Consider the following 10,655-nt stretch of genomic DNA (forward strand, 5'->3'; position numbering starts at 1 on the left):
GGGGAAAAACTCTCTGCTGCTTGGAGTTGTACCTAGTGCAAAGGAAGATGGTTGTGGTTGTTGGAAGTCAATCATCTCAGCTCCAGGACATCAATGCAGGAATTCCTCAGGGTAGTGTCCTAGGCCCAACCATCTTCAGCTGCTTCATCAATGACCTTCCTTCAATCATAAGGTCAGAAGTGGGGATGTTTGCTGATGATTGCACAATGTTCCGTACCATGCATGACTCCTCAAATACTGTAGCAGTCCGTGTAGAAATGCAGCAAGACCTGGACAATATCCAGGCTTGGGCTGATAAGTGGAAAGTAACATTCATGCCACACAAGTGCCAGGCAATGACCAACTTAACAAGAGACAATCTAACCATCTCCCTTTGACATTCAATGGCATTTCGATCCCCCACCACCAACATCCTGGGGGTTACCATTGACAAGAAAATGGACTGGAGTAGCCATATAAATACCGTGGCTACAAGAGCAGGTCAGAGGCTAGGAATCCTGCAGCGAGTAACTCACCTCCTAACTCCCCAAAGCCTGTCCACCATCTACAAGGCACAAGTCAGGAGTGTGATAGAATACTCTCAACTTGCCTGGATGGGTGCAATTCCAACAACACTCAAGAAGCCCAACACCATCCAGGACAAAGCAGCCCACTTGATTGGCACCCCATCCACAAACATTCACTCCCTCCACCACTGACGTACAGTGGCAGCAGTGTGTACCATCTACAAGATGCACTGCAGCAACGCACCAAGGCTCCTTAGACAGCACCTTCCAAACTAGCAAACTCTACCACCTAGATGGACAAGGGCAGCAGGTGCATGGAAACACCACCACGTGCAATTTCCCCTCCAAGCCACATAACATCCTGACTTGGAACTATATCGCCACTCCTTCATTGTCACTGGGTCAAAATCCTAGAACTCTGTTCCTAACACCCCAAAAAGACTGCAGATGTTCAAGAAGTTAGCTCACCACAACCTTCTTATGGGCAATAAATGCTGGCCTAGCCAGCGACACCCACATCACAGGAACGAATAAAAAAAAATAGTTGTCCAAGACACGAGAATTGTCCTGGAGTTTCCACATAGCACAGGATGTGAACTCCAGAGGTTGGAGCAGCCCTGCTATTCCTCTATCTATTAGATGATTAGACTTGGCTACATAGGGAATGAAGTCCAAATTTTCAAATGATACAAATTTTGGGATATGTTGCAAACAGTGAAGAGAATAAAAGCAGACTTCAGGAGGACACAAACAGTGGGTGAAATGGACAAACATAGGCAGATGGAATTTAATGCAGAGAAGGTGAAGTGATGCATCTTGGTAAGATGATTTAGGAGGGGCAATATTACATAAATGGTTCAATTGTAAAGGGGATGCAGAAAAAGAGAGACCTCAGAGTATACGCACACAAATTTTTGAAGGAGGCATGACAAGTTGGTAAGGCTGTAAAAATGTATGCAGGAACCTAGGATTTAAAAATAGCGGCATAGAGTACAAGAGCCAGGAAGTTATGCTGAACCTTTATAAATCACTAGTTAGGCATTAAACGCCATTGCTGAACCTGATCAGCATTTGCTTTATTTGACATTTATCCAGAACACGAAGAAGACCTGCATGTCATTAATAACAGGAGAATACAGCTCCTGCAGTCACATGTAAAGTAACTGAAGTGTCAGCAATTGATACGAATGACTGAAACCCTCCCCACCCATGGAAGATTTAAATACCTTCTCTCCCTTTTCAGCAGAGGAGGGCACTGGTTGATCCCTTTCCCATATATGGAGCAGGTGAACAGTCTCTCTCCAGTGTGACTGTGTCAATGATTTTCCAGCTGGGATGGGTAATTGAACTCTTGCCCACAGTCCCCTGTTTACATGGTTTCTCCATGGCACTGGTGTCCTTGTGTCTCTCCATGTTGGAATGATCAGCTGAGACCTCGCCCACACACATAACAGGTGCTCGCTTTCTCCCTGCTGAGATTGTACAATTTCTTCATGCTATGTAACTGGTTAATGCTCTTCCTACTTTCAGTGCACTGGAACACTCTCACTCAGGTGTGCGTATGTGCGTGTGTGTGTGCATGCGTGTGTGTGTATGCGTGCGTGTGTGTGCGCGCGTGTGTGCACATGCGTGTGTGTGTGTGTCACTGCTTTTCCAGCCATGCTGATGTGTGAAATCTTTTCCTACTGTCAGACGAACATTTTCTCTCTGGCTCGGTTCAGTTCTGAATTCACTGATTTGCCCCACCCTTCCCCTGAAGGTACTGACTCTGGCTGGGTTCAGTTCTACACTCACTGGTTCCCCTCTCTCACCTCCCCTGAAGGTGCTGACTTTGGCTAGGTTCAGTTCTACACTCACTGGTTCCCCTCTCTCACCTCCCCTGAAGGTGCTGACTCTGACTGCATTCAGTTCTACACTCACTGGTTCCCCTCTCTCACCTCCCCTGAAGGTGCTGGCTCTGACTGCATTCAGTTCTACACTCACTGGTTCCCCTCTCTCACCTCCCCTGAAGGTGCTGACTCTGACTGCATTCAGTTCTACACTCACTGGTTCCCCTCTCTCACCTCCCCTGAAGGTGCTGACTCTGACTAGGTTCAGTTCTGCACTCACTGGTTCCCCTCTCTCACCTCCCCTGAAGGTGCTGACTCTGACTGGGTTCAGTTCTACACTCACTGGTTCCCCTCTCTCACCTCCCCTGAAGGTGCTGACTCTGACTAGGTTCAGTTCTGCACTCACTGGTTCCCCTCTCTCACCTCCCCTGAAGGTGCTGACTCTGACTAGGTTCAGTTCTGCACTCACTGGTTCCCCTCTCTCACCTCCCCTGAAGGTGCTGACTTTGGCTGGGTTCAGTTCTACACTCACTGGTTCCCCTCTCTCACCTCCCCTGAAGGTGCTGACTCTGACTGGGTTCAGTTCAATACTCACTGGTTCCCCTCTCCATCTTCCCCTGAAGGTGCTGACTCTGACTGGGTTCAGTTCTACGTTCACTGGTTCCCCTCTCCCTCCTCCCCGAAGCTGCTGACTCTGACTGGGTTCAGGTCAATACTCACTGGCTCCCCACCCTCTCCACTCCCCAGAAGGTACTGACTCTCATTAGGGTCAGTTCTACAGTCACTGGTTCCCCTCCCCCTCCTTGAAAATCTCTGCTTGGGATCATTTCTAAATTATTTGTTACTGTGCTCTTTCTCTCCTCTCCTTAAGATGCTGACTTATAGGAAGAAATATAAGAATAGGAATTGATCATTCAGCGGCTCGTGTCTGCCCTGTCATTCAATTAGATCATATCTGTAACTAACTGCCTTCATTCCATAATCTTTAATAAACATGACTAAAAAATTCTATCCATCTCAGTTTTGTAATTTTCAATTGACCTGGAGTCATGAAAGCTCTTTGCGGGAGAGAATTACATCGAGGTAACTTAGTAGCTCTATCACTGGACTAATTATCCTGATGCTGAGCTAATGAACCAGAGGCATGAATTCAATGCCACCACAGCAGCTGGGGAATTTAAATTCAGTTCATTAAATAAATCTGCCATGGAAAGCTAATATCAGTAATAGTGACCGGATCGCCATAAAAACACATCAGATTCACCAATGTCCTTGAGGGAAGGAAATCTGCAGCCTTTACCCGGTCTGATCTATATAAGACTCCAGACCCACAACGATGTGATTGACTCTTACCCGCCCCCTTAAGAAAGGAATTCAACTGCATCAAACCGCTATGAAAACATCGAATAAGAATAAAACTGGACAGATCTCACAATATCAATGCAGCCAGTGGCTGCGACAAATGTACAACCTGCCCAATCTAGGCTGCAAATTCCTCCTCACTTACATCTGGGGACGTGGATCAAAATTGGGAGAGTTGTTTGAGAGACCAGTCAAGTAACAGCCTTACATAGAGATACTCACAAAAACATACCTTTCAGCCAATGTCCTAAAGTCCTCCATCACCATCCCTGGATATGTCCTGTCCCACTGACAGGACAAACCCACTAGATGTTACTGCAATGGTATACAGTTAGGATAGAGTGACTGTGGGATTACTCAACATTATCTCTGGACCTGATGAAGTGCTATGGCATCAGGTCAAACATAGACAAGAAAACCTCTTGCTGATTACCACTGACCACCCTCTCTCTGCTGATGAATCTGGAGTCCTTTATGTTAAACATCGCTTGGAAAAAACACTGAGAAAAAACACAAAGAAATAAAATGTACTCTGGGAAGGGGACTTCAATGTCCATCACCAAGACTGATTCAGTAGCACCACTGCTGTCCCGAAGTTCATAAATGACAGACTGGGCCTTCGGCAGGTGGCAACAGAACCATCAGGAGGGACAAACCGAATTTAGATTTAGAGATACAGCACTGAAACAGGCCCTTCAGCCCATCGAGTCTGTGCCGACCATTAACCACCCATTTATACTAATCCTACACTAATCCCATATTCCTACCACATCCTCACCTGTCCCTATATTCTCCTACCACCTACCTATACTAGGGGCAATTTATAATGGCCAATTTACCTATCAACCTGCAAGTCTTTTTGGCTGTGGGAGGAAACCGGAGCACCCGGAGAAAACCCACGCAGACACAGGGAGAACTTGCAAACTTCACACAGGCAGTACCCAGAATTGAACCCGGGCCGTTGGAGCTGTGAGGCTGCGGTGCTAACCACTGCGCCACTGTGCCACCCAGAATTGATGTTGTCCTCATCAATCTATCTGTCACAGTGGCATTTATCCATGACAGTATTGGTAAGAGTGACCGCGCACAATTATTGTAGAGAAAAAGTCCATCCTACGCACTGACAGCAGCCTCCATCATGTCGTGTGACACTGCCACCATTCTATATTGGAGACATTGTGATCAGATCCATCAGCTGAAAACTGATCATCTCTGACACGCTGTGGACATCAGCAGAATTGTATGTCACCATAAATTGTAAATTCATGGCCTGGCATATCCCTCACTCCACTAATACTATTAAGCTAGGGGATTGACATTGGTTCAATATGTAGTGCAGGACAGCATGCCAGGAGCAATGCCAGGCATGCCTAAATATGAGGTGCCAACCTAGTGAATCTACAACACAGAACTACATGCATGAAAAACAGCATAATTAGTATCCTACAGAGAGAACTAAATGACTCCTTAACCAACAAATCCGATCAAAGCTCTGCAGGTGTGTCACATCCAGTTGTAAATGGTGGTGGACAAAGAAACAACTAACAGCCAGAGGAGGTTTCTTAACATCCCCATCCTCAATGATGGCGGGACCCAGCACCTGATTGACACTTATATTCAACCAGAAGTGCTGAGTGGATGTTCCAACCCAGCCTCCTCCAGAGGTCCCCAGTCTTCAGCCATTTTAATTCAGTCTATGTGATTGTAAGAAATGGCTAAGCTCATTGGATACAGCAAAGGTGATGGGGCCTGACAACATCCTGGCTATATTGCTGAAGACACGTGTTCCAGAATTAGCCGCATCTCAATGCAAGCTGTTCCAATACAACTGAGCTCTGGCAAAAACCAACAAAGTGGAAAATTATTCAGGTTTGATCACAACAAGAGGGCAAATCCAATCCGGCCAATTACCAATCTACCGGTCTACTGTCAGTCATCAACAAAATGATGGCTGAGAAAACCAACAAGTGGCACTTACCAGTAACCAAACCGCTGATGCACAGTTTGGGTTCTGTCGAGTCCACTCACCTTCAGGCATCCTTGCATCCTTGGTCTAAACATAGACAAATGAGCTGAATTCCAGACATGAGATGTGAGTGACTGCCCTTGATATCAAGGCAGAATTTGTTCAAGTGTGGCACCAAGGAGCCCTAGCAAAATTGAAGTCAATGTGAATCGGGAAGATGGGGTGGGGGAAATTCTGCACTGGCTGGAGTCATATCTAACATAAAGGAAGATGGCTGTGGCTGTTGGAGACCAATCATATCATCTCCAGGGCATCACTGCAGAATCTTATCAGGGTAATATCCCAGGTCTAACTATCTTTAGTTGTTTATCAATGACCTTCTATCCATCATAAGAACCAACAAGAGATAATGCTAACACACCCCCTTGACATTCAACAGCATTGCCATCATCAAATTTCCTACCATCAACATTGTTTGCATCACTATTATCCAAAAATTTAGCTGGACGAGCCACATAAATACTGTGGCTACAAGAACAGGTCAGAGACAATTTTGTGGTGAATGACTCACGTCATGACTCTCCAAAGCCTTGTCAATACCTACAAGGCAGAAGTCAAGGGTGTGATGGAATATTCTCTACTTGACTGGATTATTGCAGCTCCAGTAACACTCAAGAGGCTTGGCACCATCAGGACAAAGAAGCCCTCAAGATTGGCAAACCCATCCACCAGCTTAAATATTCACCACCTCCACCACCAACGCACTGTGACTGCAAGATGCAGTGTAACAATTCCCCAAGGCTTCTTCAAGAGCACCTGCCAATCTCTCCCACTTTTATACATTTTACTTAACACTCAAACCAAAACCAACATAAATTAAATATGAACTAACACTTAAATCACATTGCAGATATTATATATATTATATATAAATGTTGTTGAAAAATTACACATCAATCATTAGATGCAATTAAGATGGATCTCACAGATCTTCTGGTCAGTCCTCTCAGCAAAGATCGCACTAGTTACAGCCACATAGTTCTGCAGATCTCTGAATGTGTCAGGTAGATCTCCAGATCCCATCTTCCAAAATGTGATACCTTCTCATTGATAGAAAGCATTGCAGTTTTCCCCTCAACATTTCGGTCTTGTCACCTCTCAACGTCCTCAGCCCTGCTCACGGCAATCTTAATAGTATAGTTCCATTAGTAACTCTTTAATTCACCGAAAACCACCAGAGTAATTCACATTTGCCACGGACCAGCTCTCAGAAAACAGGTTCCAATCACAGCAGCTTGGCTTTTTCAAAACAACAACTTGCTGCTTTCTTCAACACTGCAGTCTGTAATCTTGTAAACTGAAACCTGAAACTCAGTCACATGCCTCTGGTCAAATTATTGTTAGTTTTACCTGGTTCCAGCCAGTTCTGATTTCCCCAGAACACTGGTTTCATTTTGCAGTACCTAACAGTACATTCAACAAGTCACCTGTTCAGATAGCAGTCTGTACATGCAGACTCCATCACAATTCCAATATCCTATATGTGGGGTGTATATATAACATATAAAAGCAGTGGTCCCAGCACTGACCCTTGGGAACAGCACTGTCTACCATCGTCCATTCTGAAAAGTAACCATTTCCCACTACTCACTACTTTCTGCACTTAAATCAATTTTTTATCCAGCTGTCAAGGACCCTCCTATTCAATGAGCCTTAACTTTGTCAGCCAGCCTTTTATGTGGTACTTTCTATTTCTTTTCTCCAAGATGCCCCTCGGCGACATCATCGGATAGTACAGCGGTAATTTTCATGTATGGTGACACCCAGATCTACCTCACCGCCACCTCTCTCCACTCCTCCGTTATTTCTAAATTATCAGACTGCTTATCCAACATCAAGTCCTGGATGAACAGAAATTTCATCCGATTAAATGTTGAGAAGACTGAAGCCACTGTTTTCAGTCCCCACTCCAAACTCCCCCATTCCCTAGCTACCATCTCCATCCCTCTCCCTGGCAACAGTCTTAGATTAAACTGGTCTGTTCTCAACCTTGGTGTCACCTTCCAATCAGAGATGAGCTTCCAACCTCATATTTGTGCTATCACTAAGACTGCCTATTTCCACATAAATAACATCTCATGACTTCACCTCTGCTGCTGAAACCTCGTTCATACCTTCGTTACCTCTATAATTGACTATTACAATGCAGTCCTGGCTGATCTCCCATGTTCTACCTTCTGTAAACTTGAGATCATCCAAATCTCTGCTGCCCATGTCTTATCTCGCACCAAGTCCCTTTCAAATTTCACCCCTGTGCTCACTGTCTTACATTGGCTCCCAGTCAAGCATCGTCTTGGTTTTAAGTTTCTCATCCTTGTTTTCAAATCTCACCAAGGCTTTGTCCTTCCCTATCTCTTTAATCGCCTTTAGTTCCACAAGCCTGTGTGATACCTGTGATCCTCGAATTATGACCTCTGGAGAACCCCCAATTTTATTCGCTCCAACATTGGTGGCTGCACCTTCAGGTGACTAGACCTCAAACTCATGAAAACCCCCTTTACACCTCTCCGGCTCTCTACCTCGATTTCCCCCTCTAAGACACTCCTTAAAACCTCCCTCTTTGAACAAAATTTTGGTCATCTGACCTACTATCTCCTTTTGTGACTCAGTGACATATTTTATTTTATAATGCTGCTATGAAGCATCTTGGGATGTTTTATAACTCTAAAGACACGATATAAATATAATTTATTGTTGCTGCTGATGTTGGATTGTGTCCAAATTTGAGAACGATACAAATTTATGTGAGCAAGTAAGCGACAAGGCGGACAGAAAGAGGCTGCAGTGGGATATAGACAGGTTGAGTGAGTGGGCAAGAACATGGCAGATGAAATACAATGTGGTGAACTGTGAAATTATCTACTTTGGTAGGAAAAATAAAAATAAAATGAAAGTTGAGAGATTGGGAAATGTATCATTCAGAGGGTGTCTGTGCACATGAATCACAGAAGATTAACATGCAAGTACAGCAAGCAATTAGGAAAGCAAATGGTATGTTAGATTTTGTGACGACAAAGTTAGAGCATAAGAATACATATGTCTTAGTACAATTGCACAGGCCATCCGGGAAACCACACCAGTTTTAGCATCCTTACCTAAGGAAGGAGATACTTTCCCTCGAGGAAATGTAACCAAGGTTCAATAGTCTTGTTCCTGTGATGAGGGGTTTGCTCTATGAGGAGAGATTGAGTAGACTGGGCCTATATTCCTTAGAGTTTAGAATAATGAGAGGTGATCTAATTAAAACATAAAATTCATAATGGGCTGAAAAGGGTAGATGCTGAGAAACCGTTTCCCCTGGATGGGGCTTCTAGAACATGGGGTCACAGTCTCAGAATAAGGGTCAGCCATTTAGTACAGAGATGAGGAGTAATTTCTTCACTCAAAGGGGTTGTGAATCATTGGAATTCTCTACCCTCAGAGAGCTGTGGATGCTCATTCAGAAGTATATTCAAGACAGGGGACGATAGATTTTTTGGTACTAAAGTAAATAAGGGATATGGGAATCGTGTCAGAAGGTGGAGTTTAGAAGATCAGCCATCGTTTTGTTGAATGGTGAAGCAGGCGCGAAGGACTAAATGGCCCACTCCAGCTTCTGCTTCTTATGTTCTTATGTCCTTATCACCCGGACCCAAGGGACTGGCGACCTAGACACGATGTCTGGGTAATAGATGAATAACTGATCAATGCAAAATTCCCTGTCCAATGTGTTTGACCCACATTGGCTGTCAGTCCAGCAGCATCTCAATTTTAAAATACCCATCATTGTTTTCAAAGCTGTCCACAGCCTTGCTCATCCCTATCTCTATAACCTCCTTCAGCTCGACAACCCTCCACAGCTTTTGAACTCCTTTAATTCTGGCCTTTCGTCCAACCCCGATTTTTGTCATTCCATAACTGGCAGCAGTGCCTTCAGCTGCTTGGACACGAAGCTCTGAAATTCGCTCCCTAAACCTTTCAGCTTTCCAAGCTCTCTCTCATCCCATAAGACTGTCCTTAGAACCTGTCTCTTTAACCAAGTTTTAGGCACTTGTCAAATATCGCCTTGTATGACTTGGTGTTTCGTAATGCTCCTGCGAAGAGTCTTGTTAGGTTTTACTATGTTTGAAGAGCCAAATAAAAGCAAGTTAATGTTGTCCTTATCATAAGATCATAGAATAATAGAATAATGCAGCACAGAAATCTATTCAGACAATCCAGTCTGTGCCTTCTCTTTTGAAGAACAATCCAGTTTGTCCCACTCTCACTCTTTCCCCATATCCCGGCATTTTTCTCCTTTAAATAATAACTCTGTTCCATTTTGAAGACTACCATTGAATTTGTATCCACCACCTAATCAGGCAGGGCATTCAAAATTTTCACTACTCATTTTGTAAAAAATGTTTTTCCTCATGTTGCCACTGTTTTTTTGCAACAACCTTAATTCTGTGTCATATCGTAATGACTTTACAGGCATTTGCACCCGTTGTTCTTTATTTATTTTATCTAAGCACCTCAAATCAAATCTTCTCTTCACCTTCTTTACCCAAAAGAAAACAACCTCAGCTTCTCTGGTCTGTCCACATGACTGTAATCTCTCATCCTTGGAAGCATTCTAGTAAATCTCTTCTGCACCCACTGCAAAGCCTTCACATCATTCCTAAAGTGGGGTGCTCAGAATTGGACACAATGCTCCAGTTGTGGCTGAAGCAATGTTCAGCAAAGGATTGTCATAGCTTTCTGGCTTTTGTAAGCTATGCTTCTCTCTCTAAAGTCCAGTATCTCATTTGCCTTATTAATTGCTTTGTTAACCTGTCCTCCGACCTTCAAAGATTTATGCACAAGCACTCCCAGGTTTCCCTATTCTTGCATCTGCTTTAAATTGAACCATTTAGCATGCATTGTCTCTCGTCATTCTTTTTACCAAAATGTATCGCCTCACACTTTTCTGCG

The sequence above is a fragment of the Heterodontus francisci genome, chromosome 32 (genome assembly GCF_036365525.1).
Source record: "Heterodontus francisci isolate sHetFra1 chromosome 32, sHetFra1.hap1, whole genome shotgun sequence".
In the NCBI taxonomy this organism is placed as follows: Eukaryota; Metazoa; Chordata; class Chondrichthyes; order Heterodontiformes; family Heterodontidae; genus Heterodontus; species Heterodontus francisci.